This window comes from Nannospalax galili, unplaced genomic scaffold (genome assembly GCF_000622305.1).
Source record: "Nannospalax galili isolate Female #2095 unplaced genomic scaffold, S.galili_v1.0 scaffold895, whole genome shotgun sequence".
Classification (NCBI taxonomy): Eukaryota; Metazoa; Chordata; class Mammalia; order Rodentia; family Spalacidae; genus Nannospalax; species Nannospalax galili.
In genome coordinates this window covers 423,975-435,996 of record NW_008336435.1, presented here as the reverse complement: position 1 = coordinate 435,996, position 12,022 = coordinate 423,975, and the positions used below count along the sequence as shown (strand labels likewise).

The 12,022-nt window shown below is 40.0% G+C and overlaps 1 pseudogene across 1 annotated transcript in view; it reads right to left on the bottom strand.

The window, feature by feature from the left end:
• Positions 1-5,357, bottom strand: part of LOC103732571 — a 36,660-nt pseudogene extending 31,303 nt beyond the window's left edge. The window contains exons 1-2 of the transcript XR_001872398.1: positions 5,277-5,357; positions 4,518-4,683 (exon numbers count right to left, since the gene is read on the bottom strand). The product of XR_001872398.1 is annotated as a protein disulfide-isomerase pseudogene (transcript). The remainder of the gene's footprint in view (positions 1-4,517; positions 4,684-5,276) is intronic.
• Between the last annotated feature and the right edge of the window lie 6,665 nt (positions 5,358-12,022).

The window sequence follows — 12,022 nt, the reverse complement described above, 5'->3', positions numbered from 1 at the left end:
TCTGTGTGCTTCCTGTATTTGTATGGGGATGTCTTTCCTTAATGACATGACTTTCTCTTCTACAATCCTGTCATGGTGTCCCACATCTCCTTCATAGTCAATTCCTGTGTTTTTAAACATTTCCACAATCTTTGATTGAGTGGTCCAATTCTTCAACTTTATCCCCCAGTGTTGATTTCATTTGTTCCAGCAGTGAGGCTTTCTTCTGTTGTTTCAAGTTAGCTCATTGAGTTTCATACTTTCTTCTCCATTTCTGCTTGAGTTTTCTTCAATGTTTCTATTTCTTTTGTAAATTAATTCAGAAGTTTATCCCTATCTCCATTTAGCTCTTTGATTTGTTTGTTCATGTGTTTTTTAAATTCGTTGAATTCCTTGATCATGTTTATGATTGTTCTTTTAAATTCAGTGTCCTGAGTTACCTGTAGGGAGTTTGTCTTGTAGAACTCTTTTTCCGGATTGGTGGAGTTTGGTGGGGACATAATGTTTTGGCTTTCCATTTTATTATTCCCTCATTGATGATTTTGGCATGTGAATTTCTTTTGTTGTTTATGATTCTGATATGATAATTATGTTGATGTATGCTTCTGTTTGTATTATCGGGGTGCCTAGATCCTTTCTTTATTGGTTATGTAAAGCTGGTTGGTAGAGAGTTCAGGTTCTCTCAGGTTTATTTTGGAGGGAACTGATGGCTTTAGATCAGCTATTCAGGAGTACCCACAGAAGCTCAATTCAGATTCCAGTCAGGTACACTCAGGCTTCCTTCACTACAGAGGCAGGATCTGGGGGGCTCTCAGGCAGGCCCCTGTGTTCTCAGGCCCTCTGCCAGAGGGAGACCAGAGGGAATCCAGAGGGAGGTCAGAACTTGGCACTATCTGGCAGTCTGCTGAGATCAGAGCCACTACACTGATGGAGGCTGGAACCCTCCCTCTCAGGCTGTCTGGTAGGATCTCAGCCTTAGCCTACCAAAGTCAGATCTTCCCTGGGGCCTTGGAAGGGGCCTCACAAAATCTGAAGTAGGGGGATGGGTATGGTGCAATTAGGGGAAGCTCACCACCACATGGAGGCAGGGTCCAGGGGCTCTTAATTCAGGTTCCAGTCAGGTACACTCAGGCTTCCTTCACTACAGGGGCAGGATCCGGGGGCTCTCAAGCAGTCCTCTGCATTCTCAGGCCCTCTGCCAGAGGGAGACCAGAGGGAGACCAGAACTCAGCGCTCTCCGGCAGTCTCAGAAAATCTTTACTTTTTCAAGTCGTTTTCTCGGGTATTTGTAACAGTTATTAAAGACCAATGAACACATGAATCATATTATGATTGGCGACAACTGAGTGCTATTGAATATGGCTGAATTAAGGGTAGGACTCTCCTATCACAATGAACAGATGTCATATACATCAAAGGATATGAAGGGATTATACAGCCTCTAAACCAGGGGGTGGGAATTTGGTGGGTTATATCAGAATTCTGCTAGCTACATTTTTCTTTTGAAAGCCAAAATCAATCACTCCATCCTGCACGACAAACTTAACTGCTGATTATCTTTCATTAGTGACCTTCTGTCAACTTTAGGCTTGGAATCTGTTATAGAAGTATCCTTTACTCAGGAATTATGCTCTGTACCCTGATCACAAAGACGTGGGGATAACAAGCAATATTTTACTAGTACATCATTAGGAGCCATAAGGAGAGGAGCTGTCCCATTCTACATTCTCACATTTTTCCAATGAATAGATTTTTGTTGTAGGTGAAAAACTAGCATCACAAAGTGACACTGGATTCACAGCACATATTACTGAAGAACATTACCTCATGTTACAAAATGCGACCATCCAGCTCGTGGTGCACCTGAATATTTAAAAGGTCATTCCATTAATTCTTGGAAATGTGATAAGATCATTGAGCAAAAGCCCACTGTTGGCATTCACTTACTGTAGAATAAGTTCCTTGGTTTGAAGTCATGCTATGCTATGCCATATTTTTGGATTAAAGCATGCTATAATCACAGATGGTAAATCTGGCTGAAAATATGAGCTAAAATGGCAAAGTGGCATCCAAAGCAAATAGGTTCTGAAGTGAAAAAAAAAATGTCTCTTCCATGAAAGCAATAAATGAACTGCCACAAGGTGGCTGGTTCCATGGAGAAGGGTGAATCAATGGAACTAAGTGTTATTATTTTTTTATTCTTAGATTGAGTTCTCAGCACTAGTGACTGACAGACTGCCTTTGTGAGAAGAAGTCCATGTCACTAAGATCAGGAATAACTTTATCTTTACTCACATAATCACTCTGTTTATGAGGCTGATGAAAAAGAATCATGGGTGGTTGGAGAAGGACTGGCTGATAGCTGTAGAATAGCAATCATATCTATCCAGTTGCTGATTTCTTCTGCTAAAGGTTTTCTTTGATAGGCCTTGATATAGGACAAAAATATCTTTGTTCTCTGTCATTTCCAGATGTGGCACTTACCTATGCCTTCCTTTGAACTTTTCAACAAATCCAATCATGTTCCTTCCACACATTTGACTATCTAATAAACTGCCTGCCCCTGCCTAAGAATGATCATAGATCTACCCCCTGGCCGTCTCTATTCTAGAAAAGAATTTAAAAAATGGAATGATTTCCCAGAGTTATACCTATCAGTGGGATTTCCCTTTACCCCTAATCTCAGGGCCATCCCTGAGGGGGACTGCAGTGGAATTGCAAGCCACTGCTAAGCAGGTACAGTACATAGAACCACTGTAAGTCAGTGGACAAATTTTTCTTTCTCTTTAGTCAAGTGATTAGAGAAATTCCCCTATCTTTGGGTTGATATAGTGGAGGAAACAGCAGGAGTGTGTGCCAGAGAGAGTGAAACCACATGCTCCTGCATCTTACTGTGCTTTTAGAAGTCATTCATCTTATTTACATATCTTCCACATCATGATGGAAGGCTCCTGTTTACTCCCGATTGTATAGCTGGGGGAGTAAATCAACAATCAATTCTTGACACCTTAATTTAGAGATAATTTGGTGGCCTTTTGGTAAACATCTCTGCTAGACTCTATATAATCTAGGAGCTATTTTTCTAAAAAACAAGTAGGTATCTGTGAAGAGTAAAATTGTTTAAATCTTGAATCTTAAAGTTCTCCACATTCCTCCCTTTATTGTTTTTTTTATGACTCCATTGTGAAACTTATAAGCTGTTACAAATCCTTGTAGCTACCATTAGATATTATGGGTCATATGGTCTAAGTGGCAGAACAATTTATATGGAAGTCTGGATCTTTTGCACAAATTTCTCTTGTTTTGGCTTCTCTAAAAGCTGAACATCCATTAGATTACTCAGTAATTGCACTACTGTAGCATGCCCAGTTGAAGTTTGTTATTCTCAGAATTCAAAGAGCTGCACTGTAGGCATAACGCCTTTTCTCCTTGCTTGGAAGGACATAGCAGCTTTCTCTTTGCTTTGGAAGGTATATAATGATATGGTCCTCATCACTAGGATCCCAGAATTTTTTTTTGAAAAGTTCTTGCATAAGTATATCTTGCCAAGGCGTTTGAGGTAGTTGCTACTTCCTGCTCACCAGGTTTAATGAGAGTAATATCATCAATATGGACCATATGATGTCTTGTGCAGTGGACAAAATGCTTGAGGAAGGTCCTTGCAGGGCAGACCATGAATAAGACAGCAGAGAGAAATAGTCTGAATAGATAATGTATATACAGGATCAGTAGTTGCATTTAGGACCAAGGAAGGTGCTGATCTATTTTAGCAGAGAAATCAGATATATACAGAATGGAAATGGCACCAGGAATCATTACTAGTTTATGAATAAAATAGCCCTGGGTTACTCCTTAAGACTTATGAGTCCTTTACAAAGACTAGATAGGCTATTAAGTAAAAAATTTAGTAGGAATCACAACCTCTGTATCCTTTGTACTCTTCATACTGATTCTTATATCTGTCTCCTTCCTTTGCTACTTCAAGTCACAGAATACCAGAGTTCCTTTACCACTGGGGCAAGAGCCACTCTTGCCTTTATATAACTATGTAATCAGAGAACGAATTCTTATCGGAGAATGAATTCTTTGTTCTCATTCTAAAACTTCTGCTCTCCTGGAATGGTGCTTAGTCTCTTCCAATGACTGTAGTAGTTAGCATCAGTAGAAAAGCAGAACCAGGAGTAGGAGTATTTGGGAAAAAGAGACTTTTTTTATTAGATAAGAATTTATAAATTTTTCAGGAGATGATAGATAAGGTATAAAAGGAGGCTCTGATAACCAGTGGAAAGTCACTGATCAGCGTTTCTGGAGTAGGGGTCCAGGGAGACAAATTGGTGCTTGTCAGAGAGTATGTCAAATCAAATATATTCACCTGTCAGTGACTGTGAAGAAACGGATACTGGAGAAGTATGCATGAAGCTGTTGCCTGTATTTCTGACAGTAGATTGGATAGCACTGTTGATTAGAAAGACTTCAGTTGGGAAAAAGTGCTGGACATAGAATGAGGGTAAGCAAGTAGAAGCCGGAATCCTCCACACCTCTGCATTCATCTGTCAGTGTGGGGGAGCAAAGACACAGCGGCACCTGCTGAATTCCTGCATCTCTATCTCTAGCTGTGACAACTGTCAGTTTAACCACTGCTGTTTCATTTCTGCTTTCCACATTTGTGGGACTGCCTGTTGGGACCATCTCTAACTGGGAAACCTACAGAGGAGAGAGATTCTAGGAACCAGTTTCAGATTGGCCAAGTTCGCTCACCTCCTATGCTTACTACTCCTCTGGTTAAGCACAAGGCACGTACCTTGAAAGAGAGGTGTCTGAGATCAAAGCTTCTTAGATGGCTGAGTAACTGCAGAGAACACTGTCCTTTCAGTCACCCAAACTACAAAAGACTTGATAAGGGAAAGAAATACATTTATGTTTTCTTAGGTTAGATTTTGTTACAGCTTCTCGGCCTTTTCTTGTTAATATACTTCTTCCGTAACACAAGGGAAGCAGTTGATGGAGCATGATGGTTTGTTTGGAGGTTGATGGAAGGTACCCTTTGGTCAGAAAAACAGTTCATGCATTTTAAAGAGGACAGTTACCAGGGGGCTTCTGAAAAAAAAAAAATCCTTCCCCTTCAGCGTTTGATTCTTTGGGTTTGACTGTTTTTCAGAGCAAACATTTTCTACCTTTGCCATCAGGTAGACATGTCACAGGAAAAAAACAAAACAAAACAAGGAGCACGTGGGGTTACCTATTTATTGTAGTTTTAACTCCATGGAGGAAGATTGTGTGCTCTATAACAAACATACCCCAAGACTGAGTCCATCACCTCTAGTGTCATTCAAGACTTTCATGACCTTCGACCTTTGACCCAGGTGAGTGAACTCCATGTTGTCCTTTGCTTTTTAAACTACGTTTCTTCTGATGAATTTTCATTTGCTTACTTCACTGATTTCCTGTTCTAAATCTCCATGTGTTCTTAGCCATTTCCCACACCTTTATCCTGTATAAAACACTCACATGTGCTTTTCATTTTAAACACCATCATCTCCTTGAATTCCTCTCATACATCTAAGCACTGCATAAATATTTACTGTCATTTTGGTGCCCTGCAGCAGCATCTGTTTCAAAATCTTTATGGCTCAGTTCATTTTCCTTTTTGATGAATTTTTTCTTGCTCATCTTTAGTTTCCTGTTTACCAACACTTACTCTATTTATCTAGTTGACTGACCATGTCTGCAACCTTTCTTTTCCCCCATAACCAGTCAGTCAAATTCCTTGACTTTTCTCTTATTTACCTTTAGTCCTTCAAGTCACTGTGATAACAATAGCAAACCCCATAGCCTTTGATATGTGGATTCATTTTGTTGACTTATATATTTAATTGAAACATGTATCTAATCTTATATTTTAGTTAAATTATTGTTTTTATACTAAAATAGAATGCATACTTCATTTTATTTAATATTTTCTTGCTAAGTGCATGAATAAATTAAAGTCTGATACCTGTTATAAAATATTCATGAATGATTACATAGCTCTTTATTAAGTGAATTTTAAAGTTAGTTTAAACGAATTTAAAAACAATAACAAACGATATTCATTTTGTTAAGTAACTGGACAATTTATTAAGTTTGCAAATAAAAATCAATTTTTTGTGTGTTACTTATTTGTATCTGGAAAATATAGGGAGAATTATACCTTTATTTTATCTTATTTTATTTTTTTTTTGAGACAGGGACTCTCTGTAGCCCCAGCTGTCCTGGAACTCACTATGTAGACCAGGCTGGCCTTGAACTCACCGAGATCCACCAACCTTTGTTTGTTTTTTGAGACAGGGTCTCCCTGTAGCCCCAGCTGGCCTGGAACTCACTATGTAGACCAGGCTGGCCTTGAACTCATAAAGATCCGCCTGCCTCTGCCTCCCAAGTGCTGGGATTAAAGGTGTGAGCCACCACACCTGGCTTATACCTTGATTTTAAAATAGTAATGCTGTAAGAATTTTAAAGAGAGAGTAATATTTAGAAGCCCATGAAAATAAAGTAATTGCAGTTACAATAAAGTTGTGATGTACTTTAAGGTAATGCAAGTTTCATTTGTAATTCATTAAAGACTCTCTAAAGATAATATTAGGAATATTTCATTGAGCTCTACTCCTTTATGATTCTAATCCTAACTCATTTAAAAGGTACTCTAGGTAATTGCTTAGCATTTATGAAACTGACCTGAGTCATGCCCTATTGTAACTCTTCTTCTGCTTTGTGGGAGGTTTGTCAGCTTGGCAGTTTCAGTAAAGTCTCCTTCTTTCGGTCTGGTGAAGTTTGGTTTATGACACTTGGCAGTATTTTATGTCTGTTTTCCTGTCCTACTAGAGAGGAGGGTATATAAGAATCAGATTCTCAAAGGGATTATGGTTCAGAGTTTAGCATCTATACCTGTCAATAGGTTTTTTTTTTTTTTGCATTCATTTATTCATCTGTGGACAGCCATCATCTAAGCAAAGTGATAATTGTATATGGAGGAGATATCAACCGATTACTACAAAAGTGTGTCAAGTGTTACTTTAAAGAAGGGAGCACGGAGCAAGGGTAGGGAATGGCACATAGTTGAGGTACTTGTTAAACGTACTGAGTAGATTAAATGGTAGATGCACGCATGATTTGATCTAATTTGACTATGGACTGAGGGTAAGAGCATAGTCTAGATGAAAAGCTTAAATGAGTTTCAAAGAATGAAACAGTATTAGAAGGAGAAAGAAGGAAAGGCCCTCAAGGCAGTAACAGCAGATGTGACAGCTGTGGAGGAAGATCAGACACTATGTGCAGGTAAAGGGTCTCCAAAGGACAGAGCAAGCCACTCATATTTAGCCTTGACTAGACACTTAATATCAGTATTTCAAAAGCTGCTATCATGTAGTCTCCTTTAAAATAGTTTTTCCTTGTGATTCTCTTTCTTGAACAATTACTAAACAAACAAACAAAAAATCTAGAAACCACCTTCCCTCTTCCATCTCCAACCTCATTTCACTGGTGAGTCTTGTTTGTAGATTTTCCTTATCTCTTTACTCACTCTTTCCTCCCCTCTTGGTTTCCTGCAGTCTGTTTTCCAGGCAGCATTTTATATCCCATTCTTTCTTCATTCATTCAACAAACAGTTACTGAGACCTGTTGTATTTTTCCCTGCTGTTTCAGGCTGGCATGGGAGAACATGCCTTTAAATCCCAGCACTTGGGAGGCAGAAGCAGCGGATCTCTGTTAGAAGCCAGCTTGGTCTACATAGTTTTCAGGTGTCTCAGTTTGATAATTTTCCTCTTCATTTATTGAGAATAGGTTACTGGGAACCAGATCATGGAGGGCTTCACAGAGTAAGCCAAGGACTTCATGTTTTCTTCCCTGAAAACTGGAAGAATCCATTGCACAATCTTGAACTAAAAAAAAATGACATGGCTACAGTTTTGTTTCAGGAAAATCTTTTCAGAAGGAAGGTGAAAGAGGCTCAGAATTGGGGACACATTTTGAAAGAATGGAGGCCCAGTAGCCCCAGGAAGATGGAATATTTTTAAGGAAGGAATTTTCAAATGGCTTTCCTCATGTTAACTCTTCCCCAAGAGAGGGCCAGCTCTTTTAGCACCTTCCATGCTCCTCCCTGAAAGGACAGCAGTGAGAAGTGTAGATAAGGCAGCTAGCTGCCTGGAAGCTGTTGAAGATGGAGTATGAGATGGCAGAGAAAGAGCCTCTTCTACCAGCTTTTCATATCTAGTATTTACCCTGTCCCCCAAGCCCATGGTGAATTCAGGAACAGGAGAGAAGAATGCAGTTTGTATGGTAGGTCTTATATTCAACTTCATGAGGTCGCTTTATCACTCTATTTTTGTCTTGACACACAGTGGTTTCTCTGAATTTGCCCTAGGTTGATCTGAAATGGGTGAAAAGGAGACCACTCTGAATTTTGATTTTTCCTAATTCTATTCTACATCTCACATTCTATTCATCTGCATCATTTGCAAGGATTTACATATTCAGTCAAATTACAGGATAAAATTGCTCCATAGAGTACAAGCCAGCAATGGATTCATGACCCAATTTTGTATATTCCCACACTCTCTATTAAACTGCTAAGCAGAAATCAATACATAGGATAAATGTGCTTCCAAATTAAATTCCCCTCAAATTTACTTGAAATTTCTGTCTTTTGTGTAGATTTGTTGTTGTTGTTTAGTTTTAGTTTTGTTTTGTTTTGTTTCATTTCTGAGACAGTCTCCTTATAGCCCCAGCTAGCCTAGAACTTACTATGTAGACCAGTCTGGCCTTGATCCCACAGAGATCTGTCTGCCTCTGCCTCCTAAGTGCTGGGATCAAAAGCATGCACCACCAAGCCCAGCTTTCCTTTGTGTTTTATTTTGAGGATTTTCAACTGAGCTGAGGTTCTATGTCAGTGAGGCTTCTGTCAGCACCTGTAACCTGTAATTTCTGCCCAAGATTCCTTTAAAGGGACCTGAGATCCCACAGGACATGCTGGATCATGATAACAGCACTCACTCATTCATGTGACTGAGAAAGCACACAGATCTGTAGCCTCAGAGCAACAGTAATAGAAAAATAACATAACAGGGTTTGGAGCTTAGCATGCTATAGAGCTCACTGAAGATTCGAGCCAGGATCTGACAAGGACTAGCAGTATCTGGAGGATAGAGAAACAAATATAATTTCTGTTTTAGTTTCTCCATGACAGTGGTCAGTTGCTTACCAATACTCTTCACCTCTGCAGATCTGTAGTTCTTACAGTTGTAAAAGCAGAGGTCTTTGAAAAGCAAGAACCTGTGAAATGTGAGATTGTAACCATTGTGACAGAAATAAAGATCTAGAGACCAGCATGCCCCTCCCTTTGACTATCAGACTATTGAAGCCATGGAAGGTAAGGCACTCAGATTCTGTGCTTGGAAAAGGAATAGGTGGAGCCCTGGTGGCAGCCCAAGGAGAAGCTTGTCTTCAGAAAGAGAGTCTACACAGTTCTGACAACTTGGTAGGCCATCCTGCCTGAAAGATTGAGCAGAGATGATGTGGGTCAGTGATAAGTAAAACCACACCTTGAGCAGGGCTATTTACTTATGCATACCTCTTGCCTTCTATTTAAATCTAAACCTCATGCCAAAACCCTGAATATGGACTAGGACTGGTGGTGCCATTGGACCTCTTCCTATTCTCCCAGTGTGCCACATTGAATAAATCTCTTTTCTCTAATTACTTTAACTGGGCCTGTTGAGGATGAGTGACTGAGCCTAGCTTGTCAGGTCTGCTAGGGCACAAACTCTGACCCTAACAACTCTGGTTACAAAAAAGGTTACTTCATGAAAGTAAACTTTAATTTCTTCCATTTTTAATTCTCTTGACACTGGCCAATATGATTCCAGTGGCACATGTCTCTACTGTGGGGACCTAGATGGCCCTGCAAAAATGGTGCCAAGAGGAAGTAAGCAGGGCGCGGCCTGACTTGTCCTGAAGATCATTGGATTGGATGCTGGTCCTTCCGCACCCCTGGGCAGCTTGTGATCAGTGTGTGATCATCGTTGATGCCTATGGGACCCTGCCCATGTGGCAGGTTGACCTTTAAGCTAATTGGGTGCATTCGGGGGAGGGGGTTTCCGAGGGGATTTCCAGACTGTGGTTTTTGCCTATATAAGCTCTGTGACACCTGCAATAAACGAGTTCCTGCTTGACAAGACTCCCTGTTGTGTCTGATTGTCCTCAGGTTGTGGAGGGCTGGCAAAACGGGTGGACAGCCGGCTCACAGTTCCCTGACCCCCATCACTGCAGGTCCCTCCGGGGCAGGACCTTGGGGCAGAACCCCACATCTACCACTTATTTTTGTCTTTTAGCAGGAGTTTATCTTTTCCCATTGCAAGTCAGCAGCAGCTAAGAAAGAGAATAACGGTTGGAACAACCAAAGCTCTATTAGATTTCCTCCTCCAATATTTAGGACCCCAGAGGTCTCAAGTTCTTCAGTTTAGGAAATACTTATTTTAGCCTGCATTTCTTATTGTAGGCCAGGGTTCCTCTTAACTGTGTGTACATGAACGCCTTTCAATCTGAGGGGAGCAAAGCCTTTTCTCAGTCCACCTGGGGCAAAGTACCAGAAGCTGCCGGCGAGTCCTCTCCAGTATCCACTCTTGACAGCACAATATTTGCACTTACTGTCAGATTTCTGTTTATTCCATTGGATGACTCAGAAATGCCCAGTGTGAGTACTAACATGTACTGCTTTCCTATTCAAATCTAACCAGAGCTCTGAGTTTAAGCACGAAAGTAAAAGTTTTGTTTAAAACTCCGAATAGCCACTTGTTCCCATGTAATAAAATTTAAAATGATATGTCCTAAGCGTATCTCCACAATCCATGTGTCTGTAGACTCCAGCAACTGTGCAAGCTCTGTAAGCATCAATATTCAAAGAGCTGAGCCATCACAACTGTTAAAATTGTTAATATCAACTACATTAACGTTTAATCTGTTAACACCACATATGATGCAAAGATGTAAAGTCCCCAATCTATTCTAATGCTTTCCTAGGCTAGCCGATGCAGCTTGTGTTGGGGATTCACAATATGTAAGTACACTCCTGTCCCTGAGTTTCATGAATTCTAAATTTTAAGTTATACTTAGTAACCAGAAAAAGGTTGAAACAACAGCATTAGTTTTTGATGAAAAAGAATTGCACTTCAGAAGGAAGGAAAGTGCTCAATTTCAATTTCACACTCAAAACAGTTGCATACACATCTTAAAGGCAGTGGAGTATCTAATTAAGTCCTTAGAGATTCATCCATTGATGGGGAACTGTGAGTTTAAATTTCTCCACCCTGAGTAACCTTGACAGAGTCCAGATACCTAGCTGTGAAAATTCTTTTTTAGGCAGTTAAGTCTGGCCATTTGGCTTTGGATCCCAGTTGAAAGTCGTCATAGGTGTTGAAGTAAACAGTTGGTCTATTAGAGGGGTAGCTGCTGGAGACCAGAAAAGGATAATGTTGTATGACGTTAGCACTTTTAGAAACTCAGTCTTAAAATTTTTTTTCTCATTATGCTTATTTTATGTGTATGAGTGTGTCGTCTGCATGTATGCAAGTGCACCCATGCTGCACAATGCCCATGGAAGTCAGAAGAGGGTGTCAGATTGCCTGGAACTGGAGTTACAGGCAATTGCTAGCCATCATGCAGGTGCTGGGAATCAACCTGGGTCCTCTGCAAAACCAGCCAGTGCACTTAACAGCTGAGCCATCTCGCCAACTCAATTTGGCCTTTTTTTAATCCTATTCATTTAGTCTACCAGTGTTAGGAAGAAATGTGATTGCATCAAAATTTACTCTTCTGCATAATGTGTGTATATTATACATAAAATATACATGTATGAACATATATATCTTCATATTGAATTTGTAAAACTTTAGTTTTATCATTAAAAATATTTTTATTATTTGAGAACTTCATACAGTGTAATTTGATTATATTCTCCCATTCTTCCAATTTCTCCCAGATCCACCCCCACCTCCCTACACACCCAACTTCC